The 22904-nt window shown below is 42.7% G+C and overlaps 1 protein-coding gene and 1 non-coding gene across 2 annotated transcripts in view; one reads left to right on the forward strand and one right to left on the reverse strand.

Moving 5' to 3' along the window:
- The window catches only part of LOC120838549, a 162005-nt gene that overhangs the window by 15164 nt on the left and 123937 nt on the right, over nucleotides 1–22904 (reverse strand). The gene's annotated exons all lie outside the window — the stretch shown is intronic.
- Nucleotides 3978–4058, forward strand: Trnas-aga. Its single transcript has one exon. It is a non-coding gene; the product is annotated as a tRNA-Ser (tRNA).

Consider the following 22904-nt stretch of genomic DNA (forward strand, 5'->3'; position numbering starts at 1 on the left):
CGTTGGTAGTAGGAGGCGCGTGCTTGGAGGGCACGCTCCATGTTCGTTGCTTCCGTGACAAACGCTTCGACGGTGGTCGGCGGGTAGCGGACGAGGCCCCCAAAGATGTCGTCCCTCACCCCGCGCATGAGGACACGCAGCTTCTTGTCACCAGTGGCTTGTGGGTCGGCACGCGCACTCAGCCGCAGGACGTCTTGAACGAAGCTGGTTACGCTTTCGTTGGGGCCTTGCGTCCTCGTCCGAAGGAGGTCCTCGGCTCTCTCCCTTCGGTGGTGACTGGCGAACGTCCCTCGGAGCTCTCCTTTCAGCTGGTCCCATGACGTAATCGAGGTTTCACGATTCTCGAACCACTGTCGCGCCGTTCCCTCGAGGGAAAAATAGACATTTTGAAGACGCTGTTCCGGAGTCCTTTGGTTGTGCAGCGCCACCCGTTCGTATTGCTGCAACCAATCTTCGACGTCTTCGTAGATCTCGCCGTGGAAGGACGTCGGTGTACGAGGGGCGACGGGCAGGTAGACGACGGGGGCGACAGTCGGGGTCTGCGACGACTGGGGGTCCATGGTCGGCTTCGTCGACTGGTTGGTCTTCTTCGGCAGTAGACCGTATGAAACCCGTGCAAAGTACTCCGCACCTCCACCAGAAATGTCACGAATTAAGGCGACGAGAAAGCAAAGAGTAAACTGAAAATAAAGGTTTAATGGGCGAACTTGTGCCAACCAAAAATAAATAACGAAAGCGCGTCGAGGCAGTAGAAAAGCAGGCGGCGATTCGGCGGCGAAGCAGAGCGGGAGCGAGACTGAGACTGACCCGACAAGGTCGCGGGAGCCGCTTATCTACCCTGCGTCACTATCTCGAAAGTTCGGCAAAGAAGGTTCGAGCGTCGCGCGCTCGGGGCGAGGATGAACTGGCACTTTCGAGAATAACAAAGCAGAAGGAAAGTTACGTCTGCTGCGAGAATGACCGGGATTCTTCTAAAAAACCGTGACCGAGCGTTGCCTTCTCGGCTCTGCGGGTGGCAATATAATGCAATACAACTTACAATACAAAACAAGAAGACCGACTATTATATATTTAACGCGAATTATTTTTTCTAGAAAAAGTGAGAACTATTTAGTGTCGGCTGAAAGCAACAAAAATATATCCAGGCGATATCCGGTGTGAAAGGCCACGAATTAACGAACGTAAATTGTGGTTGTAAGCAGTACATAGCAATAACACGACGACATTGAGAGGCTCTAGAGTCACTCGGTCTAAATTTTTCCAATCGTCGGAAAACAATTCATTTCCTACGAAGCATATGGAGTCTCGTTGATCATGTGGCCGGTTTGTTTCGACAGTAACGCATTTTCGGGGATGCATGTAGGCAAAAGAAACGCCTAAGTTGTCAAAACCTTGGGCATCCTACGGGCCTAACTTGCAGCCCAATGCGGGTGTTCCCTCAGAAGTCAAGTAGTGCGAGACTACTTCTCTACTGCGTTTCTAAAATCTTTCACTGACTCGACACATCATAGTCAAAGTTCCAAGTATTATCCAAAGAACCAACAGTGAAGCCCAGATCTGGAACTTGCTCGAAAGTGTAGCCACATAATTGCCAAAGATGCCAGTTTGACAGCCAAACTACCAGCATTGTAAAGCCAAGCGTTGGAATTTACGTGGGAAATTAGGGGCCAAGGTACCCAGACTGGCCAAAGAAGGTTAAGTTGGACTTTCTTTTGGCTAGTTTGTAGTTTTTTAAGACCTTCCGAGACAAAGACCAAGTATTAGCCCAAAAAACAGCGATACCTGCGTTGGTGCACTGAGCTGAACAACGCAGAGTGTGTCCACTGCCGAACATCTGATTAGTCTCTCCGCCGCTCATGACATTGCACCACAGGCCCTTCAGGACACCGAAGAACGAATCACCAAGCAAGACGCTCGTACATAACAAGCTAGGCCAGCATGTCGTACGTTGTCTGAGTCTTCAGGGAGCCGTATGCTTTCCTGGAAACTTGCATCCCCGAAGTCTTTATCATGAGCCTACTTTACTTCCGGCTACTCTGTTTTTCACTGCATTACGCCAACTTCCTCTTATTCGTATACGTTCCTTTATATTTGATTGGACTCATTAACGCTGTCGCATTTACGGCGTTTCATGAGCGAACTAGTTCAGCTCGAAGACCGTCCTCGCTCTATTTTGTTCTTTGCGTGTACAATGCCCAAAGTTTTGAAGAAGAAAAAAATTACGTGAAACGCGTTTGGGTACCTTTCTAAAAGTTTACGTAATTTTACGTTGCGCGTCATTAACGGTCGGAGGGCATGAAGCGCTGGCTCAGTGAGCCAGTGCTCTAAACGGGGGCTGCGTCCAAACGGCTTAACACGTGCGTGCCATTTGCATGCCTTCGGCAGTTCCCACGCAAAACGAGAGGCTTAAGAGTTTAATGGCCACCACCGCTTACGTTTTGGGTCGGTAGGTTCTCCTGCTGTCGTCGAGAGCATTGTAGCAACACGGCTTTTCGTGCTGAGCGGCCAGGTCAAATATCGGCACTGCACATTACAGGCACCGAAGGCGTACTTACTATCATGTATATGGTCCGTTATAAAACAACTTGCGGAAGTTTATATATGTATATATATGGAAAAAGTTTGATAAATGTAAGCTGAACGGTATTTTATTCAATTCCAGCATCGCAATGTGCACTAGGTGCCCGACACGTGACAACTTGAGGTCTTAAATACTTCAACTTCTTTTAGTCTGTAATTCTGTACTACACAACAGGTATGGACATTAATAGTGTCATGTTAACACTTATTAATTTTATTAAAATTTAAAAATGATAGAAAACACCAAACTTCGACACTCATTGCCCGCGTTTACGCTATACTAGACGCTACTTCACGTGATTTGTCTTTTGCCCAGTTTATAAACACTAGTTTTAAGAATAGATGTTCATAACCACATAATATATCATAGTAAATAAAATCCCATTCATTACGTAAACGTGCGTCAGGAATAAATACTGTAAACAGAAAACCCGAAGATTAAATTGAAGATCTTGTTTTTACATGTCAAATGCACTTTTTTTCAGTATATTCAACAGTGAGGTAAAATAGAAATATTATATAGATTTAAATTCCGAGTTTCGGCTTACGTTCGTGCAATAATGGGCAAAACTGTGATCTTACAAACAGACAAATTCTCAGAAATGAGGGTGGTCGCGCACGGGAGCTGGTGAGGGATCATACCAAAAAAACAAAAACCCGGAGACAAGAGGGACACTAGAAAAAGGGACAATCGCACCACCGCCTGGTAAAAAAGACCTTCATGTCCTCTCCTTGGCGATTTTTTTTACGAAAGAGAAACAAACTAAACCTGTATTATATATGTGAATATCAGATCATAATTACTAAGATTAAATGCCTCTATGCATTTCATCCAAAATACATCACAATTCCTCTTTCAGTCGGATATCCTCACCTGTACTAGTGACCTAATAAAATATGTAAGCAGGTATATTTTGTGGGGGATAATAAATTTATAAAAAATGACCGCATCTCCACTTAGTGAATGATGTTGATTGGGGCCAAATTCTGGTGGTGCTGATGATACTGATTTTGTTCATAGGTAGTGCTGATGGTGCTGATTTTTTAGTCCGCTTGGCGTTTTTGACGCTTTGCAGCAGCTTCTCGCGCCCTGGTCTCCGGAGCAGCTTGCTGTCTGCGTAGACGCTGAGCCGCCGCATGCCGAGCTTTTCGTTCGTTTTCATCCATGTCAGAGAGAGAATGTGTTGTATGGAACGTGGTTATATACGCATTTCAGCATTTGACCATAGCGCCCTCTCGTCTACAAACGTAGACGAAAGTTTAACGCGATTATATATGCATTTGGCCGCAGCGCCCTCAACTGCATAAACGTTGAGCGGCTACATGCAACGTTTCATCTCTGACAGAAACCCCAGATCTTGAGTTACTACCACATCTCAGAGCCCCCTACTCGTCCCGCAGTCGTGGCCGAGTGGTAAGGCGATGGACTAGAAATCCATTGGGGTCTCCCCGCACAGGTTCGAATCCTGTCGACTGCGCAAGCATTTTTTTATTTTTTTAAGAAGACAGACTGGATGGCATTTGATGTGAGCACGGACGCCGGACGGACAAGGCTAGACCCTAAGAAGCTTCGCCCCTAAAAAACGTTTCTTCGGGCTATTATCGCATTCACGTGATTTTTTTTTTTTAGCTCCTGAATGTCATACAAATAATGATTTCACATTGAAATTGAGCTTGTTTGGTTCTCTCTACCCATGTCATGTGTATTCAAGAAATATTTGTATTCTTTAAGCGGGTTTATGCACAACGCTTCAGTGATTCTGTACGTATTATTTACTCCCTGTTTTTATTATTGTTAAGCAGCATTTAGAAATACGGAATAAAAAATCACGCACAACATTCGGTAGTTCACACAACCTCGCACTATTTCACTGTCTTGCCAAAACAGAACAGAATATATCTTTTGATTATATTTTGCTTTCATTGCTAGTACGTGGTGAGGACCGGACCACATCATTAAGCATTTATAAACCAGGTCGGGACAATCCAGCCTTAAAGTTAGTGACCCGAATGAAACTTGCGCTGAATGGCTCATTACAAACTTAGTTAAAACCGCGTTTGGGGAAACAAATGGACCATTTCAGGCCTCCGAAGAAGAAACAGAAAGCTCTGAACAGTTGATTAAACCGCGCACTGCTTCATTTTTTTTTTCTTTTTGCAATTTACGTTGTATTATATAAGTTTTGGGCGTGATAGTCTCTCCAATGAAAACAATGCAAAATGCACGCACTTTTCCCTTTGAGGTTGTTTGTCCACCTCATGCCTGATAAGAAAGCGAAAGGTGAAACCATTATTCATAATTTTGAGTTCATGCTGCGTTTCCTAGATAAAGACAAGTGTGGGATAGGGGCACAAAGGCAAGAGTACTGGATGAAAACTTCTTCTGGTTTTGTTTTAAATGAGCGAATGTCTGTCACGCACGTTTCACGTTGGAGCCCGTAACTCATGCTGCTTTACGTTTTTGGCGCAAAAAACATTGTTTTTATTTATCGTCTGACAAAGACGATGAGGCTGAGATTGTGGAAAGGCGCATTAAAATACAGCAATGGTTTCAATTTTCTTCTCTGCGTCAAAACTGGAACAGTTAAAATGCCGGAACGGAAAACTCATTCTACCACTCAATACTCTACTTAGAGCGGCGCGTTCATTTTGCTCCGAGTTGTTTTGCTGACAGTCGCATTGTGTTTCATATTTAATGGGCGACTCGAAATGACCAACGACTGCGATTTAAACGATACCTTGTGAGATTAAAAATTGCAAATTTTAAAGTGCGCGAGGTGAAAGAAGCTGAATGGGTACTTGGCCCTTAGTAACGTAAATCCTATCGAATAAAAATTTCAGTTGTTATATTTTATAATACAAATTTAAAACGCAAATTAGCGATTTACTAATGCATATTATTGGCAAACACAGCAAATTCACTTTAAGCTAAGACATTGGAGCAGGGCAGCAAGATTTTTTTTTCAGCAAAGCATTGGAGAATTGACATGAAAATTCAATCTGAATTTCTTCCAATTGCTGAGTATGGGCTCGATTGTCTTCCACGTGAAAAGTTGTGAAACAGACGTTGCCTCAAGTCGCTAGATCATCAAACAGATAGAAAAAAGCGAACAGTTTCACATGCTCTCAAAAATATTGAAGTATTACACACGTTATTAAGAACTGCCGCAATGTATATATTTTAAGAAAAAGGTATCATAAGGGGAACATTTATGACAGAGGTTTCGCCGGATAGGCTTCAATTTTAGAAAATTACGTCAGATATTAAGCTTAAGGTTGAATCCAGTTTTAAAGCTATAACGTTACTTTTTCTTTAAAAAATAAGATGAACCCGTTTTTTTATTTCTACCTTAGTCTTAGTCATGAATGATTTTCCCATTCATAGCTACTAACTTATCCACGTTCCCCGGAGAGCCGTCATTATGGATTGTTCCATGACCAAAAAGCACCGAGTAACAAACTATAGTTAATGCGGTTGCTACCAAGTGTGGGTATATCTCTTCTCAATGTACACTTCTGCAGGCTTGCTGAGTGTGTCTATCATATGTTACAAGGCTGCAAGCAAACAACAGTAGTTTTGCCTGACTTCAATACCATATACGGGCAAAATTTTCTCCGTATCAATCCTAGTTGTCACCTTGTTTGGGAGGGCAGATTATTTTCTTCCTTTGCAGAATTCATGAGTCTCAAAGGAATCAATTCAGCCAGACGTTTGCGCAGAATCCAAGAATAGAGAAAGCGAAACACATTCCCTTGGCGCTATTTCGTCACCCAGTTAACGAGGAAACACTGGCGTATAACAAACGACTCCAGGTTCAGTAAAGACAAATAATGTCTTTGTGCCGGATCCGCGGGTTGGCTTCTAAGAGGCGTCTGTAACACAACTGTAAAAATAAAACAAACAAGAAAGTCGTTCTAAATTGTAAATGATAGTCAAACAGCGACGATGAGGAGCCATAGAGGGACTACTTTTACTTTTTATTAACAACAATAAACATTTTGTGGTTGATCTATGCTAAGCAATGCACTTGGTTTGACTCAACACTGCCAACTACGAAACGAACAGTTTATTAACTACACAGTTCGCAGATATTACAAAATATATTTAAACAATAAGTGCTTATATGAACAAAAAATATCCTTAATATTTGTAAATATTTTTTTTAAAAATACAGCTTTAAATGTTGAATAATTCATTCAATTTATGTCTGTAATACCAGCAACGTGATGCTATTTCAGTCGCAAAAAAAAGTTGAACCAATAAAACACTTTTTATGCAAAACCTTCGATACAAACAGAAAGTTTGAACTCAGTTGATAAATATCCTTAACAATGCAGGACGGTTCAAACGAATACAATCATTGACAGCAGACAAGTCATCTCTTCATCATTACATAAAAAAAAACATTGCGTTTCTTTTTTTAGAACTACAGCTATTAAGGGATACTGAACCAAATATGTTAGTGTCCATACTAAGTGGCGCGCGACCTTGCGCGCGTACACGCAACGAAATTTACTTAATGGTCCCCCGTTCGCGCTTGTTCGTCCTTTTTGTTTATTCTTTCTGTAACAAGGAATAACAATGGTTTACGGATTGATACACTTTATTTCACTTGCATCAAGAAATTTCTGACGGCTCTTGAGGATTTCCAATGAAAAATGGTCACCAGTGATGCGACCGGTTACGTGTTTTCAACACGTTGAGCTGTTTTTGCCTGATTAAATTAAAATATGATGCGCTAATATTTCGTGCCTACTACGTTTTATCCGAGTAGCCCGAACCACTAAAGAAGTAATATCATAAACAAGTTAAAAGCTCAAATGTCATTAGGGGGCCCCTGTAATGATATTTCAGAAAACTATTTTGTTCAAAGAAAGGATATTTTCTTAAAGTGTGTAAGTGTATATAGGGAACATATGGTGACTACAATAACGTAACAACACAGCGTAGATAGCGAGAGTACGTCGCAAGATTACCTTGCAGCCTTCCAGCTTTGCAAAAGTCCTCCGTTTGCAAAGCAAGAGTAGAGTTTATTCAACCCTCGAAAATACAACGAGACTATCCTGGGATAGTCTCGTTGATAAGAGATAAGAGTCGATAAGAGAAAACGCGAGGATCACAATCACAGAAGATGGCTTTATGTAATTTTCCCCCTGTGCACTCACTTCTGAATTGACCTATTAAAAATGCCGACATTATCTTTTACGATACACATGCGTATCTTGCGCGTGAGATAATCGCGTAATGTTACGGTTTTTTCCTGCTTATTCTCGATTAGAAGAACACATCCGACGGACCGAAAAGCGTATGGCAGAAGGATACGAGCTCAGCGGTAAGGTCACCACAATAACGGCCGAAGAGACGTTTTCGCGAGCCACGTATAATGTCGAAAGAGTACGAAGAGACCTATCAGACATATTAAGAACAAGAAATTCCGGCCCAGCGAGCAACCGACGAGGAACAGACATTCCAGATGGGAACGGTGGTTCGGAAAGCGAGCAATGCGGAGCGACCTCTTTTGCCGACATCAATCACGAGCTGAAAGAGAATGCGCTACAGGTCCCCAGGACCGAGGGTAAACACCTCGCTGCACAAATTGCTCGCAGAGGCGGTCCCTGCACTTCTTTTCGCAAGAACGCGGCAAAGAGCGAACGTTACGGCCCCTTCGAGCCAAATATTAGCGAGGGAGTCGAAGCACGGGACAGCCCTTACCAAAGGTAGAGGGGTGACAGCGTACGCCAAGTAGTCGAAGAAGAGAGAAAGAGGAACTCCGCTCTTATCAGGATCCCCTCTTTTTTGTCACAAACGTCGATTCGCTACACCTAACAGGTTAGTTCGTCGCTCAAAATTCGCACAAAATCATCGTTACTATCTCTCCCGCCTGTGGCTTTAATGGAGCTAGGCAAGACTTGTGGTATAGTAAGGTGTTTTCTTTCGACGTGGTCATTGGCTCACAGCTACCGTAGCCTTCGCCGTTTGCCAGGTTATGGTGAGACGGAGTACAGCAGATGCTTCCCTCGAGAACATAGAACAAGCAATTCTCGTCTTTTCAGGGCCGGGATAATGAGCGTTCTAACGATTACGACTGCCACGAACGATTACTCCCGGTAGTTCGCTAAGGCGATCGTTTCCGAAGAGCGGGTACTTTACTTGTTTGTGACTTGTTGCCCCAAGGTTCCGAGAAGGTTACAGTTATCGGACCCACGTAGCCCCTAAGAGCCCAACCGTGAAATGGTCTAATGAGCGTAGGTATTTAATTGACACCTGACTTGGTGAAAGCCTTACTCAGAGTAAGGCATTCACCAAGTCAGGGGTCGATATAATACCTACGCTCATTAGACCATTTCAAGCTTTGGATCTTCAGCGCTACGTGGGTCCGATAGCAGAAACCTTATCGGAAGCTTGGGGCAACAAGTCCCAATACTAACTATTGACGGTGGGATTCGTCTAGTTTTATGTTTATTGAGAGGTTGCATGCAATTGAGCTCCTGAGAGGTATTTGTGTTATGTGTCACAAAGCAACTCGATCGTTTTTCTGTTTTAGAGCGCAGCTCTTAGGCGCCCGTTTCCGGCTTGAGCGGCGTCGGCGTCAGCGTCGGCGTCGGCGTCGCCGTCGCCGTCGCCGTCGGCGTAACCGCGCAGTGCATGATGGGTAAATTTCCCCACTAAATTTAGCAGGAAATTTTTCCCGCTAAATTTAGCGAAAAACGTTTCTCGCTGAATCTACCTGAAAATTTTTCCCGCTAAATCTAGCTGAACATTTTCCCTACTTTAGCTTTTTTTAGTTTTTATTGGCGGAATTATATTGTGCACGCGGACAAGTGACCATTTGGTAGAATTTGGTATGCATTCCTTTTTATGTCTTACCATCCGTCTCGTTTAACACTTCTCATTTTATTTATATATATTTTTAAAACATACTGCAGACCATAGACTGGCCCAAGCAGGACTGGAAAGAACAACGGATAATATAGAAATACGCACATTTGAAACCAAAAATAAAACACCTCGATATACATTTTCGACGAATACATCAGTAACTGCAATAAAAGAGAGTGACGTTAAAAATACTAACATGCAAGATACAAAAAAAGTAAGCACATCAATGAAAAATAACTCTCAATAGCATCGCAAGAATCGGCAGCCTCAAAAACGCTACAAGGAAGAGAGTTCTATTCCGAGGTGGTGTGGGGAAAGACGAAAATTTGAAACGATTAGTGGGCGCAAAGATTACTGTTAATAAATATTGATTATGGTGCCTCGTAGGTCGAGTACGTCATTAACGAGATGAGGTGATTATGTGTTCCAAGCCGTACACTGTTTCGTACCATGCGAAATAAAAGAAAATGCTTGGAGAGCTTCCTACGCAGCTCAAGTGTTGCTATGCCAATCGTTTTCGGGCGGAAGCGGCGTAAATTAAGTCACTTGACATACACGAACTTGCATGGGAAGTCTCTTTGTGTATATCTGAAAAACAAAAATCCGAACCGCATTTCCTTTTTTTTAGTTGCTCTTGTGTTTTAAAGTGAGTGAATCGTGATGTCACCTAAATCGAAAACATGTTCGTGGAGCGAAAACCTAAATCAGGGAAGTGTAAGAAATGTTTGTGAAAGCACACACACTTACAAACCAAAGAAATGGATGCAAACTCACGTCAGGTTTCGTGACAAAAAATCGTTACAGTGGGACAATCATCCATTTTTATTTTCTTCAACGCTACAACTTCAATGAAGGTATTTGGTGCTTCATGCGAGCAAAATTGCTTTAAATGAACTTGAGGGAGCTAAGGGGGCTGTTTTCGAAAATTTTACAAAAGAATACGACGACCAGTGTTTTTCCTGTTCTTTTTTTTTTTTACGACTTGCTACATTTTGGCTAGAAGCTGCAGCGTCTATAACAAACACACAGACACATATACAAAAAGAAGAGGATAGAAGGCGATCTTGGATTTTTTTTTTTTTGTAGTCTTACAATCAATCCTTTGATTAATATTTTCCTCGATGATCAAAATGCAGCATGAAAGAAATTTTAGCATTTACTGTCTGGAATTGATTGACCACCCGCAACGAATAATTTCGAATTTTTACACCATATATCGAGTTCTCCCGCTCGAAATGCAGCCTTCGTAAGTATACTTAGAGTGCGCGTTGTTTCGGCATAAACAGTTTGCGGGCCCGTTGTTCTACTCCACTTCTACACGTTTGCAAGCTGCGCATGGGGTTCGATTACCTTCTTATGCATATAACTAAATTAGTCGTTTTTTATGCATTTATCTACCTACTTTAATAAAAAGTGGAGTAACTCATTATTTACGTTTTTTATTATTTTTTTTACTTCATTTGCTATGACATTTGGTTCTCTCCCTACAATCGCCAGAAGGCCGAAGCTACGTAAAAATGCAAGTCAGCTAAAAAAAATAAACACTCCTCGCGAAGCTTAGAAGTTTTAAAGTTTTGAACATTCAACTTTTGAGCGAGCTCCACTTATCGTGTATATGGATACTGGGCAACTCGGGGGATTTCGCTAAACGTCACCCGTGATTAAACCGAGACACAGATATAACACACAACAGCCGTCCAGCCTATACTTCGTCTCACCCTCTAAAGGCAAAAGCTACGGACCGCCAGATCCAATCACGAGCCCCTTAGAAATTGGGCGGTATTTCGCTTCCCTGCACGTATCGGGTCCCGCGTCTTGGATCACTGATTAGCGGAAGGGTGGGCAGTGGCTAGAATCGAATAGCACTGAGTGACTCAACAATTTTACATCGCAAAGAAAGCCACGACATATAGGCTGTTTGGAGCGCTGAAGTTATAGAAATGAAGCGGCACTTTTGAATTCGGAGCATTATTCGTCCACCCCTAATCAATGTTAAGCGAGTTATAGTATAGCGTGGCATGGAATTGGACCTGGTGGCCCATGGCTTTGGCCTCTCGTCCATCGTAGGATGAGACAACGTGTAGAGTCGCTTCTAGTGGCTACTATACGCCAAGAGTGATGCGAATCATCTACGGTAGAAACTAAGGGTGTAGCTTATTGTGTTCATATTTCTTTCTCCACGATTGGTTCTCCGTCCTTCCTTTCGGTTAATGCCGCAGTGTCAATGATTGCTGAAGGATAAGAAGATTTGCTCGGAACTCCCCACACCCTGCGCTTCCCACGCTGCAAGTCACTATAAAATATACTCTCTTAACATTGACGAGATGCACACCTTCGCGTAACATTGTTATCAACAACATGCGTGTCGAGCAACTAAAGCGCGTAGAAATGCACACTCGCTACACTCTAAAAAACGTCTGTGCGTATACTTTTCACGCACAACACTCGAGAGCCAATTAGGGCAACTCACGGAAGCAGCTTAGCGAATGACGATGCCGAAGCATATGTTTAGACCAAAAAAACGCAGTCTGAGTAGTGACATTTAGCAATGCAAAACGTCTCTCTTGCATTGCTTAATGTCACAACTCGGACTGCGCTTTTTGGTCTAAGTATATGTTTCGGCATCGTCATTCGCTGAGCTGCCTCCGTACGTTCCGGTGTTGTGCGAGAAAGCAGAAGCACGGGCTTTTTTTAGATTGATGCAGTACGTGAGCGTTGTGACCTCAGCTCTTTAGGAAGTGACGTGTGAGTGAATTGCTCCGTGGCACGCAAGCCGAGCCCGCCTAACCTCGATGCCCGTACAACCTGAAAGACTTCGTCACGGTACCTACTCACATCATAACGAGGGCTTGTGCGATTCAACCCAATAAAAATATATAAATTTATAAACGCGAAAATGAATGCCCCATCTATTTGTCGCGGCTAACACGTTTCGCCAAATAAAAATGCAAATGCTGGAAGCGCACGAACCTTTGTCGTTTTATTTCCCGAAGTAATGCAAAAAAGTATTGGCGCATTCATGCCGAACGGGCATGCCTGGAATCGGTGTCGGCGAGCGCAACGAACGATTCAGGAATCGAGTAAAACAAATCGAGATTTCAACTTATTTTTGTGCCATGGTTATTTTTGTTTTTACAGTGGCATTGAAGAATACACTATCGGGGCCAGAAAAATTGCCGGGAATACACAAATAAATAGCAGTATTCCCGAGGTTTAGACCGAACAAGATTCACGTCATCTTCTCACAGTTACATGTCGGAGTAGATCAAATGCGACGGAATATGGAACACAATGCAAAGCATTACGGCATCGCCGGAGCAGATAGGAAGGCATCCGCATTAGCATGGTCTCATGTCGACTGAATAAACGCATAAACTACGGAATTACATTTTCGACGCGAAAAAGGCATGAATCGAGATTGGCGACGTTTTCTTTACAAGCTATTTTGAAAAAAAAAAAAAAAAAGAAAGAAAAAAAGCTCGGTTTTAGTTGCGGTGGGGTAAAAAAAAACATTCCAGGAGATTCTTTCTTTCAGAAAGCATAGAAATAAGCACGTCCTCGGTTCACTTGACCTAGTCAATCTGGGGTTAATACTAGTTCTCATAAGGGGTGTGTTGAGATAAGGCCGTTCAAAGCGGTGTCACGCCGATTTTTTGCTTTCAATGGCACTTTTTATGAGGCAAAGAAATATGTTCACAGGATAGCGAAAGCTTTACTTTTTCGAAAGACATTCTTGCATTTGTGAGAAAACGTCGCGCCTCAGGGGAGGCTGAAAACAGGACTTTCCCAATTGCGCGTTGATGCAACTTTGAAGGCACCTGGAATAAAAAAAATGCAATCAAATACGTTCTTAAAAAAAAAAAAAAAAGCTTTTGCCGAACGCACACAAACATTACTACTATAATTAGTCAAATTTATTTCAGTTGATCAGATACTAAAAAAAGAAACAAAAAGGTGACTGTGGCGCCTTGGACAACTCTTTCGAGGTAAGTCATTTTTCGCGCATTTTTAAACACAGTTTAATATAAAAAACGTAAACCTGAAGTTTGTTGTACTAAGTACACCGTTTCTTGTAAATTTGAAGACAAATATGGCGTTCTAACACTGTAACTACATTTTTTGTTGCGCCCAAATAAAAAAAAGTAAAACAAGAAAAGAAAAAAAACATCAAGCTAGTGTTTTAATTAAAAACAATAATCCTCAATTTTTTCCTAACTTCATTCTCTGGATCCTTCAAAAACAGTACTTCATATCTGCAAAAGCATGATGCATTACATTCTCAAAAAAAAAATGAATAGTGTACCCAGGTCAATGCTGCATTCGATCACTGCTTTTGGGGGGGGGGGGGGGGGGGGGGAGAGGGATATTCCCCTTAAACTTGCTCGGATGAACGCAAAGACAGCCTGAAGCCCTATAAACACAGAGGCATGCTACGTAGACACCTGCCGTCTCTTAAGCATACTTAGCCGATTTAGATTAAACATCCAAAAGAGCCTGCGGATGCCATTCGACAGCCATTTTGGAAAGCCGACACATGAGAGCGGAGCGACCGGAAGTGAGGAAGTTGCCGGCGCGGTCGCTCACCACCCAAGTGGCCCAAAGCACTTCTTTAAATCTTGTTCGCCTCATTCGTAACCGAAACAGTAAGCACGTCCTTGCATTTATACAAGACAATCTTGGTAGATCTCAACTGTAACACACGAGCTCTTTTATCGGTTGTGTGGATCGTATTGCCAACGAAATTTTAGCTTTCCGTCACGTTCGGTCTTTAGGGTGTTGTATTAGGTTGATGCTAGGGTCACTGTGCTACTTTTCCATTGCAATAATTGAATGTTTGTGGTTTACTGACAAAACAGTTTTATTTTGTTCTCTAGGCGACACTAGGAACGTGTGACGTTGCAAAAGCTTTTGCTCTGACCGATGTCAAACGTTGTGAGGGCGAAACAACAACAGATTAAGTTTCAAGACAAAAAAAAAAGAAGAAACGGTAAAGGAAACTTAGGTAGCGGCGGTCACTCAACGTCGGTATTTCTTCTTGCCCGTGTGCGCTTGGGGGCAACTCTATTTGCTGTCATATAAAAGTCCCGCAGAACCTCTGGCGAAACCTACATTCACCATCAAAAAAAGTCTTCATGCAGGAGAAGTAAGTTCGGGTTGAAAGGAAGAGGGAGGGGGAGGGAGGGGGTGAGGAGGGTTATGATGTGTTCTTAAAGACCTTTTGACTCTCTGTCGCATGTGCGCTGCCATCTTCGAATCACGTGACGCGGCCTCCCTAAGGTAGCTTTAACTCGTCGGTCCTCTCTCCCCTCCCTGCCTTGGCGAAGGGCGCAGGGGACAGAGGAGCGAGGAGTTTACAAAAACATGTTCATATTTTTCGACATGTTTGACATTGATTTTTTCTTTTGCTTTCTGAAGTGTCGTCTGACACTTAGGTATACTACCTAGCCGCTTGCCATCATTATGTGCATAACTTCTGCGCTCGATTTTATGTCACGTTTTGACAATTTGAACCGTCGGCGTAGCGGTTCCACGTGAGGAAAGGAATCAGCGTTAGCACTGGCGCATGTTGGGTATGTAGATGACTCTAAGACACACGGAGGTTGAGAGCCCAATTATTTACGACAACGCAAATTCGCTTATGTCATAGTGGCACAATAAGAAGCACGAGGTATATTTATGACCACACATTTATGATCAGAAAAAGAAAGGAACATATAGACAAGGCATGGAGTCACTATCTGTGTTTCTTGAAAGCCTCGTGCTCTGCGTTCAAAACATATCCAAAAGAGTAGCTTTTGATTTCATCGGGGAATCATTTTTGTGACAGAAACTTCCGCTTAAGCTGTTTATTTATGCATTTACAGAAAATATATATTATGCTAGGTCGCATGTCTACGGCCACTGTATTTTCGTAAGGTATCCAATTCAATTAATTTATTTAGACACGAAACTTTGGGCTTCCCGTGTAAAATCAGTGTCAAAGACAGCTGGTGAGTGCCTGACAAAGCGCCTGTGGTACAAAAAACGTAACGTTGAAAGAAGCCATCCTCTTGGAATAACCTCGAAGCAGTTCAAAATAGGGCTGCCCGATTCATCTTGTCTACCTATGATACTTCATTCAGTGTTTGCGCCTTAAAAAGGCAACTAACCATGTCCTCTTTGCAACTCCGCAGGAAAGTCTCTCACCTCTGCCTTCTGCGTAATATCTACTACCACATTCCAGACCCTAAAAATGAGTTGCTATCATAACCCCCCGACCGAACATCATTCCGCCTTAACAACAAACGTCCCATCAAACGTATTTCAGGCTCAACGAACGCATTTAATCGATCATTCATTCCTCAGGCCATCAGCGACTGGAATAACCTCCCATCATTCATTGTCACCACTCTGGGCCCGAATAATTTTCTATCTTGCATTCAACTTCATTTTTCTTCTAACTAGTTTTATTATTTGTGTAATTATGAGCAGTCCTGAGTGTGTTAAGTGTAGAAAGGGTAAAAGCACAGGCGAGCTGGTGAAGAACTTCCATCGTAAATCGGAGGCACGGAAAAATAAAAAAAAAACGGACGAAACAACAAGTCTCAAACACAGCTTCTCTGTGTTTGAAACTGCTGTGTTTGAGACTTGTCTCAAACACAGAAGCTGTGTTTGAGACTTGTTGTTTTGTCCGTTTTTTTTTTTATTTTTCCGTGTCTCCGGTTTACGATGGGTGTTAAGTCTGTTAAGTTTTTTTCAGTTTCCTTTTGTGTTTTTCATGTGTGTGCGTTTTCTAATTTGTATAAATCTTGAATACCCCGACCCCCTTTATGTGATGCCCCTATCACAAACCCTTAAGGTGTAAATAAATTAAATGAAATGAATATACTCGAGCGCAGCGCTGTCCATACCGGATTTACTGTCAACGCTGCCACAAAAATGAAGCTTTGTCTTCAAAAAAAAAAAATAGATCTGTCTACACAATTCCGTGATGTGATGCCTGGCATTTGAAAGTCTATTCTGTGGCGCCATTTAAGTTTATTTTGCAAATTATATGAAAGAGAAACACAGACGTTAGACTTAAATAGACCGGTTAGTCTCTTATGTCGTATTAAAGTATGTTCTAAAACGATATCCGTATAGCAAATAGTTTACTAAGGTCACCGTTGTAAAATGCTTCTAATGAATACTTCAGCAAGGCCGATAATTGAAAACATTTCCTACTCGGACTAGGATGTGGACCATCGAAGCATCTCTCGAATACATATTTTCCTTTAAAAAGAAAGACGGCCAAAGAGCTAGTAGCCGAAAATGAGTCTATTATTTTTGAGCCGTTGGGAATTCAGTGCAAAGATAAAATATCAAGCGGTTGTCCTCTCTTTTGCAAGTGCGGGAGCGAAGGAAACCAGATTTAATAACGGAGACTCGCATGTTAAGTTCATTGTGCCCGTAACAAAAAAGTGGTCGGAAACGTGTGTGGAGATGTTAAAATAAATTTTGCTGGCGAACCTCAAAGTCCACATGCCGGCCCTGCTCACGGATGCTCACGGAAGCTTGCGCTGCAGAACCGATTGATCCTGGGTTCGAAACTTCCCTGCCCGTTTCGATCTAGACGAGAATCGTACCGGCAGGCGTTCGTGTAATCACTACTGTGTGACGCACGATGAACACCCCAGGCAAGCGGTCGTACTGCACTGTTAAAATTTCTCATCTACAGCGGAAATCCTGGCGCCACTCTGAGGCAGAATAACCTTTCACTGTTCAAACATCCTCAACACAAATTGAATTTTTTAAAAATACTATCATTTGGAATGTTGTGTTTAAAGTTAAGAGGAGGAGCGACATGCCTCCAGGCAAGACACCTGGGGGTGTTGCAGGGTGTTCTACGGGGTGATTGGGGAGTAAACCTAGTGGCGCTGAAAGGAAGAGGGCATTTTTACTAGGAGAGGTTTGTTGTAGATCGGCCTTTCCTAGCGATTCCTAGTGAAACAAATCAAACTATTTGGTCAGTAAACTACCTACATTAAAGCATTACACTGGAAAGGTAGCCTGATAAAAATATAATCAACCGAGTACAACACTGGAAGAACCGATCGCGTTGCAAACGTTACTTTTCATAAACAATATCAACAACATTGATTTTAAAAAAAATGCATTTGTTGTTCTGCAGTTCTCAATTGTGCCTGGGAACTAAAGCGACAAAATATGGGCACCGTGGTATCCGCTGCTCGATTATCACTAGTCGTTGAGACAGAAAAATAACCAACCCTAATCGAGTTCGACATAGACGTAGTAACACTATTTTTTAAATAATATACTGCAATATGTTTTTGCAGATATTTATTTACCAATTGTGAGGGATACACTGAAAAAAGTTAAAACAAAATAGAGGATGGTTATTGCCTTCTAATTGAAGCCCAAAATTTATATTTATTCTTTTTTTTTTTTACTTTTAAACGTACTTTAAAGATTTTGGGCGGATTAAAAAATATTATTACAGTACTAAAACACTAAATTTGTTTTCTGAAATTGTACATGAAATGGTATACTCAGAAAAAAAAATGTAAAGTTAAAGGTCGAAATTTAAAGTGTTCTAAAAATTTCGCTGAAATTGCCTTACTACGAAAGAGTTGCTCAATAAGCCACGTTCGCCTTTTTATGTCTTTTTATGTGCACGAGCAAAACAAAATTAACTCACTCCAGTAATAATGTTTGTGGGCGTTCGGCATAAAAAAATTGATAACGTAGACAAGTGCATTCTTTATTTTAGGTGCCTTCAAATTTGCGTCAACACCCAATCGGGAAAGTCCTATTTTTAAACTCACCTTCGGTGCGATTTTTTTCACACTAATACAAAAAGTATTTTTCAAAAATAAGGTTTTTACCGTTGTGTGAACACATTTCTGTACCTCATAAAAATTTGAATTCAAAATGTAGGAGTGACACCCCTATGACCGTCCTTATCTGAACACACCCTAAGTTAATTATTACCAACAGCATCATAGAAAGCGCTAAGAAAGGATATGTCAGTATTAATCGACGATTTGTTAGGATCAACATATGAATAATGACGAATGTGTTCATGGGTTCGCACATGGTTACTGATTCTTTTTAAAGGTCAAAATGCGGTGACTGGGGTTTTCGCGAAGTTGTTTTCGGTAAATAATAGTTCTATAAAGTTAGGCTGATATAAAGTATTTCTGGGGAGTGCGTCTCGATTTCAGCCTTACCGTCTTGTAACTTGCTATTAGTAGGCACTATTTCTAATTTTCTTGATTTAGTCCCATAAAACAAATGATCGTATTCACGCGCCTATTTTGCAGCAGAAAAAAAATGTGCACGCAGTTTATGTTTACGTGAATATGAGTTATTGGCGAGATTTCTCTGGCGAATCCTGAAATACGTTTTGTGACGTAATAAAATCACCTGCCGTGACATCACGATGTCACGTAATGGAATCACCCGACGTCAAATTACACTATGACGTGACATCATAATGTCACGGCACGTGACTTTATTACGTCACCTGATGCCATGAAGTCAAGTTCTCGCTTCTTAGGCAACAAACTGAAGCATTCCCAACAACCTGGGAAATAACCACCGCCTACATAACGGCTGCGCGCGCTGTCACTGGAAGCTGTGTCACTTGCACTACGAGGGTCAGTCAACCAACTTATAACCTGTGCGAAACAAAATCTGCGAAACCTTGTGATGCGCAGGCGTGCAATAGCTTGTAGATTGAAAGGCTGGCGATGCATGGTTGCCCTGAAAAGATCAACGCGTCGAGATTCGCACCCACCGAAAGAGCAATGACGGCTGAGCTGCAGGGCACATACATTTACCGTATGAAGGCCCTCACGCTGCTAGATGTTTAGGGACGAAGAAATGTTTTTATTGTTTATTGTTTGTTTGGAGAATTAGCTCGCTGAGTACGTTTCGGATTTTCTTTTTCTTTTAAGTGCGTTTTTTTACGCATTTTTTTTTAAAGTGCCTTTTGCGCGACTGAGCATATTTTTTTAAGACCGTACTGAACATCCTGGCTTTTTTATTGTAGAGTGTGAGATCCGAGATTGTTCTAGAGTGTTAGGTTCATGGTTGCCAGCAATGAACAAAACAACACAGTCAGTTCATTTATAATTGTACATGAGCCTTTCCTACAATATGGTAGATTGAAAAGTCACTCTGCATTTTTTTTTGGTTCCTATAACAATAAAAACAAACCTGCGAATGAAATAATAAAAATTTTATACACAACGATATTTTTAACATAACAATAAAGCAAAATCCAATATTCAACACCAAGACATAAAAAAAAGGATTACACACAATGTTGTCAAAGGTACTCGCATAAGCGCGTGAGTTCATCACGCGTCACTTTTATTACGAGCGCACATGTAAAGCAATCGCTAGACAGAGCCCTGAGCTCGCGCTGTGAGCTTCGAGAGTACAGTACATCATGCACTATATAAAGGAGTATACCGTATTTACTTGAGTAATAGTCGCACTATTTATGAACAAGACCCTTCCGTCTACTTTCCCACAGAACAAATATACAACCAATCATTGCGTTGTGCATAAATAACATAGCCAATAACCAGATCGAGAACAAGATTGACCATACAAATGCAATCTATACAGATGGTATCTTCGCACGAAGACTTTATCTCTGTCCTGTAAACAGCAGTAGTCATGTTGTCGATCGCGGTGATTGGCAATCTGCGTGCTCCACGGAAAGGCGAACCCTCAGGTTTTCCTCATAAAGAGTGCGGCTATTACTCGAGTAAATACGGTATATATGTTTGCACAATCGCGCCAAGCAATCAGGCCAGTAATAGGACACGATTTTTTAAGGATGACACATAATATGCTGCTTCATCATTAAATACCGTTTCCGGGTCGCACCGCCGATACAAATACTGCTCGACATTTTAGGTCAGGACTTTATTAGCTAAGCACATATTAGGAGCACTCGCCTTCAGCATAGGAGGTGCAGTAGCCTTCTCACTGCCCATGACGTCTTGGCCATCAGGAGCACATCTCAACAATTCCAAAGACAGACATCCTTGCAGGCCAAGTGAGAAAGAGGCAACAACAATAGTTAGGGGCATTAGGATATGTCTGTGCACGGCTCGCTTCGAATTGTCCGGCATGCTGTCTGGGATACTCACAAAAGGGCCGGGTTCAGATTTTCTTCGTTGATGCCAGGTTTAGCAGAATCCGAATGCATAAGTAGCAGAGGAAACGACGTTGTCTTTATGGGACAAATTGCGGCAGATTGGTAGTTTTCTCGTGAGGATGTGAACTTTCTTGCAACATCTTTTGTATAGTTCTCACCAATCTGCTGTCAGGGTCGTGTCTCTTTTTCAACTTCATGATCTTCAACTTCAAGAGGCGCGTTATGAAACAAAGCTAAATCGTAAAACAATATATTATTACGAATCCAATAGTATGATAATTAGTGAAAAACAAAAAGAAAAGAAAACCTCGTTGACGTGGTTATCAACGAAACGGCTCGCAGAGCCTCTTCGGGTAAAATTAGAATCAAAAGTGAAACTTAACGCGTAGATAAAAAAACAAATAAAAATAGATAATGACCTTCACTTCCCAGGCTGTCGTCCATGAAGAAAAAAGGCTCAGAAAATGGAACTTAGAAAATAGGGCTGGTCTGGCTCGCCTCGTTAAAATCTAATTTTGGTGAGAAAACTAAAATACAACAGAAACAACGAAGAGTTGTCATTTCACGAGGCGAGTTTGAAACGGAGTGTTCCTAGATAACCGTACATTCCAGCAATTACACACAGAAGACAAGGCCCGCTTTTTCTCCCTACAAACGTCATAACAAGTAGATCCTCGCAGCGTCTCCGAGCTCGCGTCAGCGTCGTTTCCATCGCGGTCTCGCAGCGTCTCCTAAGGAGCACGACGCCATGAGGCGGCGACGCCAAGACGGACGCGTCTGCCGCATTGCCGCGTCTCTCGTACAGCTTCGGCGTATTTGCCGCTCGGGGCAGGTCGGGGATCCACTAATGATGACGTCATGCGCAAGCCTTGTCTTCTAGGCTGTATTGCGTTCTAGCCGGCGATCCAGTCAAAACCCAAGATACCAGAAAATACAAAAAGAGCGTCGTACCGGATTGCGAGGCTCCGGAGCATTGATGAAAAATTCTCGGCGTCACTGCTCAGCAATCAGTCTCCAGAGATACGACTGGGATGCCGTGTGCGACTCTCCCCTCAACTCTCTGTTTTGGTCCTCCCCTCGCAGTTGATGAGGTCGAAAACTTCCCAAAGTTCGTGGCTCATTTCAAACTAAAATCTCTACAGGTTATCCGTTCGAATACAAATATACAGCGGGAGCTGTATTGTTGTAAAATGCGGCAAAACCCGTTCTAAACTAAAAAAAAAAAAAAAAAATCTGATTGCGGGGAATAGGTGCCAGATTTGTACGTAACGTGCTCCAAGTAACGCGCTACTTGTATCTACAGTCGGTGACAGGTCAAGAACCCGGGGCGAGGCAAAGGACGGCTGGGGAGGAGGAAGCAGGCGGAACGCTGGAGGGAGGGGGATGTTTCCTCGTCACCAGCGATCCATCTGCTTCCTCCTCCCCAGCCTTCCTTTTTCTCGTCCTGGATTCTTCTCCTGTCACCGACAAGAATTTCATTTTTCACAGCGATAGCTCTCGTGGGCCCTTCCCGCCAGTGGAAGTGACGTCATTCGTTGAAATTGCAATCGGCGTAGGAGGGCGTAGTGCGCCCGTTGCCGATGTTGCAGACTCCTCAAAATGCATCACTCGCCGCCCGCGGGAATTCAACCTGGCTTCGCTGCGTGCCGAGCGGAGGCGTTACAACTGAGTGGCCCCACAACGTTAAACACCCCCTTTATGCTTAGAGTTTTTCTAGTACCCGATGCATACTGCACGCGCTCCCTAAAAAAGTACGACGAAATATCCGATAACAAAATGCCGTCATAGCACTATCAATGCCAAGAGCTCGTCCCGTGAGAGAGACTTTTACGTGCTCCGGAAAAAAAAAAAATAGGTAAGAACAATTACCAGCGTATGGGACAAAAAGGTCAGATGTCCACTTTGTTCCGAACGCTTTTGTTCACGAACCTCGCGGTGCGTGAACGAGACGCCGAAGCCCTACGACTCCGCCTTCACTTGTCGCAGCTGCCGCTCTCGTCGTATACTGTGGATCAACAGACAACTGCCGAATTTCTTTGGTGACGAGGTAACGACTCAGTTACTTCTTAAAGGCGGGCGCTCAAAATTTTCTTCAGCGTGGCAGAAGATTCCCCCTCTTTTCTTTTTTTCCTCCTCCCCTTTCCTCCTCCCCTTTCCTCCTCCATTTTCCTCCTCGCTTTTTACGGCCTTCTCGCACGAGTGCTAATGGGCTTACCGGCCCCCCGACAAAATCTCTGTAACCCTTCAAGGTTCTCTGATTCAATCCCAAACACCAGGGATTAGTTAAGC

The sequence above is a fragment of the Ixodes scapularis genome, unplaced genomic scaffold (genome assembly GCF_016920785.2).
Source record: "Ixodes scapularis isolate PalLabHiFi unplaced genomic scaffold, ASM1692078v2 PGA_scaffold7__128_contigs__length_106722199, whole genome shotgun sequence".
NCBI classification, from domain to species: Eukaryota; Metazoa; Arthropoda; class Arachnida; order Ixodida; family Ixodidae; genus Ixodes; species Ixodes scapularis.